The following is an 8,830-nucleotide window of genomic DNA, read 5'->3' as shown; positions in this document are numbered from 1 at the left end:
GTCTTATTATATGCCAGTGAGATTTATTTAAGTTAGCCTCAAATATTGGATAGCAGGAACTCGAGTTGTTTCTTTTCCGCCTGCCATCTAGGCAGGTCCATTGGCAGGAAAGTATCATGTTCTGTATTTTAACAACACATCTTTGGGGCAAGGTTCTTGCTTTCTCCTCTTGATAGAAATGCAAAGTCAAATTTTTATAAAATAAAAATTTTTTTATAAAATAAAAAAATTTATTATAAAATAAAAAGTTACTAAAATTCCTTTTTGCCTTCAATAACTATATATTGGAGTTCCCTTCCAGTATTTAAAGCATTTGGGGGAAGGCCTTTAATTTGTACCCTGATGTGAGAACTTTAAATAGGGATGAAATTCTAAATAAATCTAAGTGACAGTTCGACAGTAAGAGAGGACATTTCTTTCTACCTAAGCTGCTCTTGACAATGGACACTTAACCAGGCTAATCAAATGTGACGTCTATCATCAAAATTAGTAAGGCATGAAAAACCTTTATCATATCATTCATTACATTGCCCATTTGAAAATATGATCTCTTGTGCTTTCTTACTCATATGGCTGATTTGCTTTGTTGTGCAACAGAAACTAACATGGTATTATGAAGCAATTATACTCCAATAAAGATCTATTTAAAAAAAAAAAGAATGGTCACTTGGTGTTCCCTTTGCAAAGCGAGGGTTTTAGGTTTTTAGGAGAATGTTTAATGGTCCAGGATTTGCCAGTCCCTGTGGAAGTCCTTTTATGTTCATGTTTGCAAAAGAGCTACTGACCTCTTGCATAATTAGAGTTCTTTATCTTCCACTCTTTTTAACTTGGGCAGTTTGTAAATAATTTAGTGCTACTTTCTCCAAGGGTTATATCCTTTCCGAAGTTTATTTCCATGGTGGTCTTATATAATCCTTATTAAGAAGAGGGAACTCACTGATACCCACTGTAGGGATGAGTTAATTAAGGCAAAGAGGATATGCAAGTATTTCCAGATTTACTCATAGTCTGACCCTCTTTTCCTTTTGTATTTAACAAATACAGCTATTAAATCATATATATATACACACACACACATATATCCAAGTTAGTGTATTATGTTTCTTTTTATTTTAAGCTTTGTTTTGTTTTTCATTTCCAGGTGCGTTTTCAAATTAACCTCTCATTTTGTCATAAAGTCATTCACTTTTGTAATTAGTCATTATGCAATGGTGCTTGTCCTGTTTATGTCTCACTTTTTATAATTTACCAAGGGATTTCCAGCTAACTAAACCTCAGTCAGCTCATTTTATGATTTAGGAAAATGCAGATTTCACCTAATTGGTGAACCAATCTCTGTCTATTAGATAACCTCATGAAGTGCAGAATCTAAGGAATAACTTTTTTAAACCAGACACTTGCCAGTTTGAATAAAAATGCTTCTATGGGCATTTGGAAATAAAATGCAACTTTGGCTTGGTAATTGTGGCTTGACAGATCTGTTACTAAATTCCAGCACACAGGGAATTCTAAAGGTGAATTGTCAACTTGCTACAAGGTTTTCACCCAGTGTCCATAACAGGTGTAGGCAAGTCCACAAATGTCAGGATTTGGCAGCTATTGCTTGATAAGATTGTATTGGGAGACTTCCCTGTGGTGCAGTGGTTAAGAATCCACCTTCCAATGCAGGGGACGTGGGTTCCATCCCTGGTCGGGGAACTAAGATCCAACATGCTGCGGGGCAACTAAGCCCACGCGCCGCAGCTACTGAGCCCGTGTGCCACAACTAGAGAGGAGCCTGTGCGCCGCAACGAAAGATCCCACATGCCGCAATGAAGATCCTGCGTGCTGCAACTAAGACCTGATGCAGCCAAATAAATAAATAAATAAAATTAAAAAAAAAAAAGAATGACAGATGATGTTTAAAAAAAAGATTGTATTGGGTTTTGAAAGACTGGGTACAAATACGTGATAATATATAGTTCTGGTGTTTCCCAGTGGTTGCTAGACCTATGTGTACAAAATTATCTTTACTAACTTAATAAATAAAAATACATTTGACCCTTGAACAATGTGGGTGTGAGAGGGACCGACCCCTTGTGCAGTCGAAAATCCATATATAACTTTTGACCCCCCAAAAACTTAACTACTAATAGCCAACTGTTGACTGGAAGCCTTACTGATAAACAGTCTATTAACACGTGTTTTGTATATTACATGTATTATATACAGTATTCTTACAATAAAGTAAGCTAGAGAGAAGGAAATGTTATTAAGAAAATTATAAGGAATAGAAAATACCCTTACAGTACTGTACTGTATTTAGCGATACCATAGGTTTATGTCATCTGTTTACAAGATGAATCATCTGTTAGTACCTACCTCATTATTATTTTTTTTTTGCGGAGGCGTTGAAACCTCTTGATTTATTCAGATTATTTAACATACAGTGATGCAACTGTGACCCCAAAGTGTGCAAAGTTAAAACCTTCAACTGCAGCTGAGAGGAGAGGGCAGGAACGGTACACCTGGGGACGGGGGTGAATCAGGAATAACGGGCAGCCTCCTCCCCAGGGCCAGGGATGGGGCAGAGACCTTCCTCTGGCCTAGGTCAGGAGCCCAGAAGTGCCACATGGTTGAGGGGGAAGCAGCCCAGGAAGGGGCCAGAGGCAGGGCCAGGGGAGCACCATTTCTGGGGTGGGGCTAGGGAGGGAGGTGCCCTACAGGAGAAGCCGGGGGGCCACCTGTCCCAGGGGTGGGAGTTGGGCCGGAGCAGGCTGCAGTGAGAAAGACCTGAGGCAGGTGCAGGGTTCAGGGGAACTGAAGAAGGGGGAACCTGGGGGGATCCCAGGACAGCCCGGCCTGGGAGCAGTCCTGACCCTGTGGCGGAAGCTCAGGGAGGGGCCGCAGAGCCTCAGGGCCTCCTCTCCTCTCTCCCTGGAAAGGAGCTGGGGAACCAATTGTGCAAATCTGTGGACGACTCAGTTATGGAGGGAGGCTGTGCCCAAAGAGGGACCCTGGGACACAACCCCTCTACTGCCTTGGCCTCCACTACTGTCCTCAGTACAGCCGCTTCTCGTAAGAGTGCAGGCCATGGACACCACCCTTCATCTGAGCTGACGTGGTCTTCTTCTCAAACTTGAGCTCTCCTGAGTACATCATGGACCGCAGGACAGACAGGCTACGGGCACCAAAATCGTGGCAGCCGTGCTGGGTCCCACTGTGAGGTAGGGCACGAACTTCTGAATGGAGCCTTTGTCCTGGATGGAGCCCGAGACGCCCTGCATGATCTTCACCTTATCTCCCTCGCTGAAGTGGCGCTTCTGGCTGCTGCTGCTCTTCTTCATGGCGTCCAGCGAGCTCGTGCCCCGGTACTTCTTGAGCCTCACACCATCCGAGAAGAAGTACTCTCCAGGGGCCTCGGTGGTGGCAGCGAGCGGGGAGCCCATCATCACAGTGGAGGCTCCAGGGGCCAGGGCCTTGACCACATGCCCCACGGTCTGGATGCCACCATTGGCTATGACTGGCACCCCGAAGCGCCGGGTGTACTCAACCACCTCGTACACGGCAGTGCCCTGGGGCCGACCACAGGCCATCACTTCTTCTTGGGTGGTGCAGATGGAGCCGCGGCCCATGCCCACACGCAGCCCGTCCACACCAGCGTCAATCAGGTTCTTGGCCTGAGCTGCTGTCACCGCATTTCCCCCAGTCACCTGGAGGCGGGGGTACTTCTGCTTGATGTGGTGCACCATGGCGATCTGATACACAGAGTTCCCTTGGGATGAGTCCAGCACTATGACGTCAGCACTCGCCTGGGTGAGCAGGTCCAGGTGGTGTTTGTCACCCTCATGGGTGCCCATGGCCGCCCCACACAGCAGCTGCTTGTGGGAATCCTTGGAGGCCAGAGGGTAGTCCTGGTTCTTCTTCAGGTCATTGCGGGCAGTGATGGCCACTAACTCGTCTTGATCATTGACAATGGGCAGCTTCGCTTTCTTGCTGTGCTGCAGGATCTCATTTGCCTCTTTCAGTGTCATACCCACTAGAGCCACCACCAGCTCATTCCACGGTGTCATCACCTCACTGAGGAGGGTGTGTGGTCCTTCCCGGTGAGGAAGTCGATGTCTTGGGAGGTGACGACGCCCACCAGCTTGCTGCTCATGGTGCCCGTCTCAGTGATGGGGATGCCGGAGAAGCCATGCTGGATCTTGGCCTCCAGTACCTCGCCCACGGTGTGTGAGGGACTCAGCACCACGGGGTCCATGATGAAGCCCTGTTCAAACTTCTTGACCTTCCGGACCTCGTTGGCCTGGAACTCTGGAGTGCAGTTGTGGTGAACGAAACCGATACCGCCCATCAGAGCCATTGCGATGGCCATGCCAGCCTCTGTCACAGTGTCCATGGGGGAGGAGATGAGTGGTGTCTTCAGTGTGATCTTCCAAGTCAGGGCTGAAATCAGGTCCACCTCATCAGCTGTGAAGTCTATAAATCCTCAGAGAATCAGGAAATCTCTGTGAAGAGAGGAAAGTGAATGTTACTGGATGAGGAGGGGTCCCTGAAAAGGGCAGGGCCTGCCACGCCAGGGGAAGCATCACAGGGGGTGGGGAGAGGAGCAGAGCCTCTGAGCCCCGTGCCATGTCAGGACTGAACCACCCTCATGCCCCCTGCTAGCATCTTGTCGACTTTAGCCCCCATTATTGTCTTAAATGATACAAAAAACTGTAGATGTTATATGTACCACTAACACTAGACATCAGAAATGAAAAAAATTGGAATTCCCTGGTGGTCGAGTGGTCAGGACTCCGAGCTTCCACTGCAAGGGGCACTGGTTTGATCCCTGGTCGGGGTACTAAGATTAGGCATGCCGCATGGCACGACCAAAAAAAAACAATGAAAAAAAATAATGTGAAAAAGAAATTCATATTTATTTACAGGTATAATGATTCTTGCATTGATAACAAAGAAGCAGTTATATGATTGCTTTATGGTAGCCTAGTAATTTACACAGTTGCTTCATGGTAGCCTATTACATACACTAATGAATTAATAATCTGTAAGTGTTTATATGCATAAGTTTTGATAAACTTTAACTTTTTAATAATAGATATGTGTATATTTTAAGGCAGTAAATGATAAAATAGGCTAGTTCCTACATATATTTTATGCATTTGTGACATACTTAATTTTTTCTTAATTTTTTGATATTTTAGGCTATATAGTTTGTCTATGAATTTTTTCAAATCTCCAAGAAATTTTCCAATATATTTATTGAAAAAAATCTGGGTATAAGTAGACCCATGCAGTTCAAACCTGGGTTGTTCAAGGTTCAGCTGTATTTGGGAGGAAGTGAGATTTATCAGAAACAAAGTTGATTTGCCTCCTCTAGATGCTGAGTTGATATGGAACCATTTAGCTCTGTGTGTGTGTGTGTGTGTGTGTGTGTGTGTGTGTGTATGCACCATGTCTTATTTCTCTCATTTGTAAAATTCTGGCTACTTTATGTTTTAATGTAGCATGGTGTGGAAGAGAGCTGTACAGTCGAATTTTCTATGACGATGGTAGCCACTAGGCTCCTGTGGCTATTGAACTGTGGCTAATGCAAATGAGTAACAGAATTTTAAATTAAATTAAATGTTAATTAATTTAAATCTGAATAGCCATCTGTGGCTAATGGCTACTGTATTGGACAGTGCCGTTTTAGGCACTGACATACCAGCAATACTCCCAATACAGTGAGAACTGCTAGGTTAACATGTATTGTAGGGGAATGGCTACTAAACTCTGCTATTTCAGGTGTGAAACAAAATTCTCTCCTCTCTTACCCCAAGATAAATATTACCTGTATCATTGATTTGATTAGTATCATGTGTTGTATCAACTCTTTCATTTTCTGTCTTTTCTCCGTAAGAATGGCTAGCCTTGACTTCACTGTATTTCTTCTTCATTTAGCACATGTTTATTGAGCACCTGTTATGTCTCAGTGCTGGGTATGCAGCAGTGAATAAGAATGATCAGGTCCCTGTTCCCACAGGGAAGGGTTAGCCTGTCTACTCCCTAATCTCAACCTTCCCCCTCCCCATGTCCCCAGCATCTGGGATAGTAACAACTGGACATATTGCTAAATGAACAAATAAAAGAATATTTCTAGATTATTCCTTTGAGATTCATTGTTTCTAGACTGTATGAGGAAGTTAATTGATCTTTTATGTTTCTACTGTCCTTCTGATTCTTCCTTTGTTCACTTTTTCCCTTCAACCAATTGAGTGTTTTGGTAGGGCAGCCTTGTCCAAATTGAAGTGGCTGAAAATAAATAGAATTATCCTTCCATCATGCTATTTTCTTTTTCTTTACCTCTTGGTCTTTTTTTCTTATTTTCCACATTAAATTTGAGATAAGAGATGAGGAAGCGGACAGATGGCCAAGCAGAGGCCTTATGGGCAGGGTTGTGAGGTGCACAACTCCAGTCCTTTTCTCTAAATTACTCTGTTTTCCCTTCAAGCCATGGATACACGACCGACTTTTCCCTTCATGTTCCTTATAGTAGAAGACTGTTTCCCAATATTCCCAACACTTGCCTCTTTCTACTCTAAAAAATTGTCTCACTTTCCTTTGAAGGACAGGTCAACATAAAAGAAAACTAAAAGTCAACCTTGAGGTCATTCATTATAAAGTTTACATTCTTGATTGACCTCATACTCTTAAAACATTCCTCTAATCAACTTAACATTGTTAGTAAATGCCCCATAGGAGTTTTCTTCTGTACTTTTTTGACTTTGTGGTGATTATCAATGTAGATATTTAACAAGATCTGCAGGAAATCTACATTTGTTCCAATAGGAGCACTTTTATTTTGTTTGGATGAACAATTGTACCATGGTGGTCAAATATACTCAAAATAACTATACCATCAAAAGTCAATCTTGATTCCATTTAAAAATCAAATTTGAAACTGGAATCACATTTGTAATAACCTCACTCCAGAGGCTCTGTATTTTTTCGTGAGCGTGGGGGTCTATCCAGGAGGTTGATCTCCTTACTGCACAACTGGTTTTGAATTGTTCATAGGATTAGGTGGCTTTCAGTCATGTGCCAGAAAGCTAACTGCTTTCTTTCCTATTGCTTCTGTAACAAAGTATCCCAAATTCAGTGGCTTAAAGCAACACACATTTATTCTCTTACAGTTCTGGAGGTCAGATGTCCAAAAATTAATCTTGGGCTAAAATCAAGGCATCAGGAGGTTTGCGTTCCTTCTGGAGGCTCTTGGGGAGAATTGGTTTTTTTGTCTTTTCTAGCTTCTAAAGGCTGCCCACATTCCTTGGCCCTGCATCAATCCTACCTCTGCCTCTGTTGTCATATCTCCTCTCTGATCCTGACCCTCCTGCCTCCCTCTTAAAAAGCCTTTGTGATTACGTTGGGCCCACATGCATAATCCAGGATAATCTCCCACTGTCAAGATGCTTAACTTAATCACATCTGAAAAATCACTTTTATCGTGTAAAGCAACATATTCGCACGGATTAGGATGCGGGCATCCTTGGGAACCCATATTATGTTAACCATATCAACTCTAACTTAAACACAAAAAGAAAGGGCACACTTGGTGCAGAGCCTCTTTGTTCTTTTGACATGTCCCCATCCTTTTTTGTTTTTGTCCCCAACCTTTTTAAAGCACTTCCTTACCTTTTGGGTAGCCATGACTCTTGATATCAGAGTTGTGTAAACGTTCTTTATTTTTTTAATTTTTTTAGTTTTTTGGCTGCACCCCGTGGCTTGCGAGATCTTAGTTCCCCAACCAGAGATTGAACCTGGGTCTGGCAGTGAAAGTGCCGAGTCCTAACCACTGGACCACCAGGGAATTCCCAAGGTTCTTTAAATCATTAAGAGTGGCTAAAGGAACTGCAAACTTGGGTGCTAAGGTGCAAATTCAAACTAAGAAGGCTCTTGTTACTTATTTTCACCTTGTATTTAATGCAGACATTAGGAGAACATTTCTTTTGCTAAAGGACAGCTGCTTTTCCTTCTGCAACTCCAAACTCTACATCCTTCTTTTTTAATTTTTAAGTCTCAGCCTCACAGTCACTCAATCTCTTCTGATCCAAGTGGATGAAAGATACAGTGTCCCTTGTTTCCTTTCTCTCCCTCATCTTCCACATCCAATCTCTCCGAAATTCCTTTAATTTTTGCCTCCAAAATATCTATTGAATTTGGTCTATTCCTCCCATCCCTGCTGCCACCATCCTTGTCCAAGTGCCCATGATCTCTCAGCAGAACTTCTAGAATAGTCTCCCAAAAGGCCTCTCTGTTTCCATAGTTGTCTATCTCCAATCCACTTCCAAAGAACAAGTATAGTGATTAAAAATTTAATATATGTATGTATGTGTACATATCTACATCTATATATCTGGATGTGTGAATCTGGTTATGTCACTTCCCAACTTAAAACATTTTCTGAAGGTTACTTTGTACTTAGGGCAAAAAAAAAAATCTAAATCCTTTATAATAAACTATAGACTCCCTGCTTACCTCTTCAACCTTATCTCCTCGTTCCTTGACTACCATGTCCCTATCAGCCTGGACATCTTTAATGTTTCAGAGATGCCCAGCTATAATCCACACTGGGGACATCTATTTGTACAGACTGCTCTCTTTTCCTGAAGCTCTTTTACTTCCTGTTTTCAATGACTAACTCCTTTCCATCCCTTCAGTTTCAGTTCAAGTGATAGCTGATCAGCACCACTTTCTAATACTCTCATTTGTGTAAGTCCCCACTTTTCTGTCACTGAAATTTTCCCCCATGGAAATTTTTACAGTTTGAAAATTTATATTTATTTATTAGTTATCTTGACTAGTCTTT

The 8,830-nt window shown here is 42.6% G+C and overlaps 1 pseudogene; it reads right to left on the bottom strand.

Annotated features, from left to right (window-relative positions):
• Positions 1-3,039: 3,039 nt before the first annotated feature.
• LOC132364400 (inosine-5'-monophosphate dehydrogenase 1-like) lies at positions 3,040-8,535 on the bottom strand (annotated as a pseudogene).
• Between the last annotated feature and the right edge of the window lie 295 nt (positions 8,536-8,830).

This window comes from Balaenoptera ricei, chromosome 4, assembly GCF_028023285.1.
Source record: "Balaenoptera ricei isolate mBalRic1 chromosome 4, mBalRic1.hap2, whole genome shotgun sequence".
NCBI lineage: Eukaryota > Metazoa > Chordata > Mammalia > Artiodactyla > Balaenopteridae > Balaenoptera > Balaenoptera ricei.
Note: the sequence above shows the minus strand (reverse complement) of the source record. Positions and strands in the feature narration are given on the sequence as shown.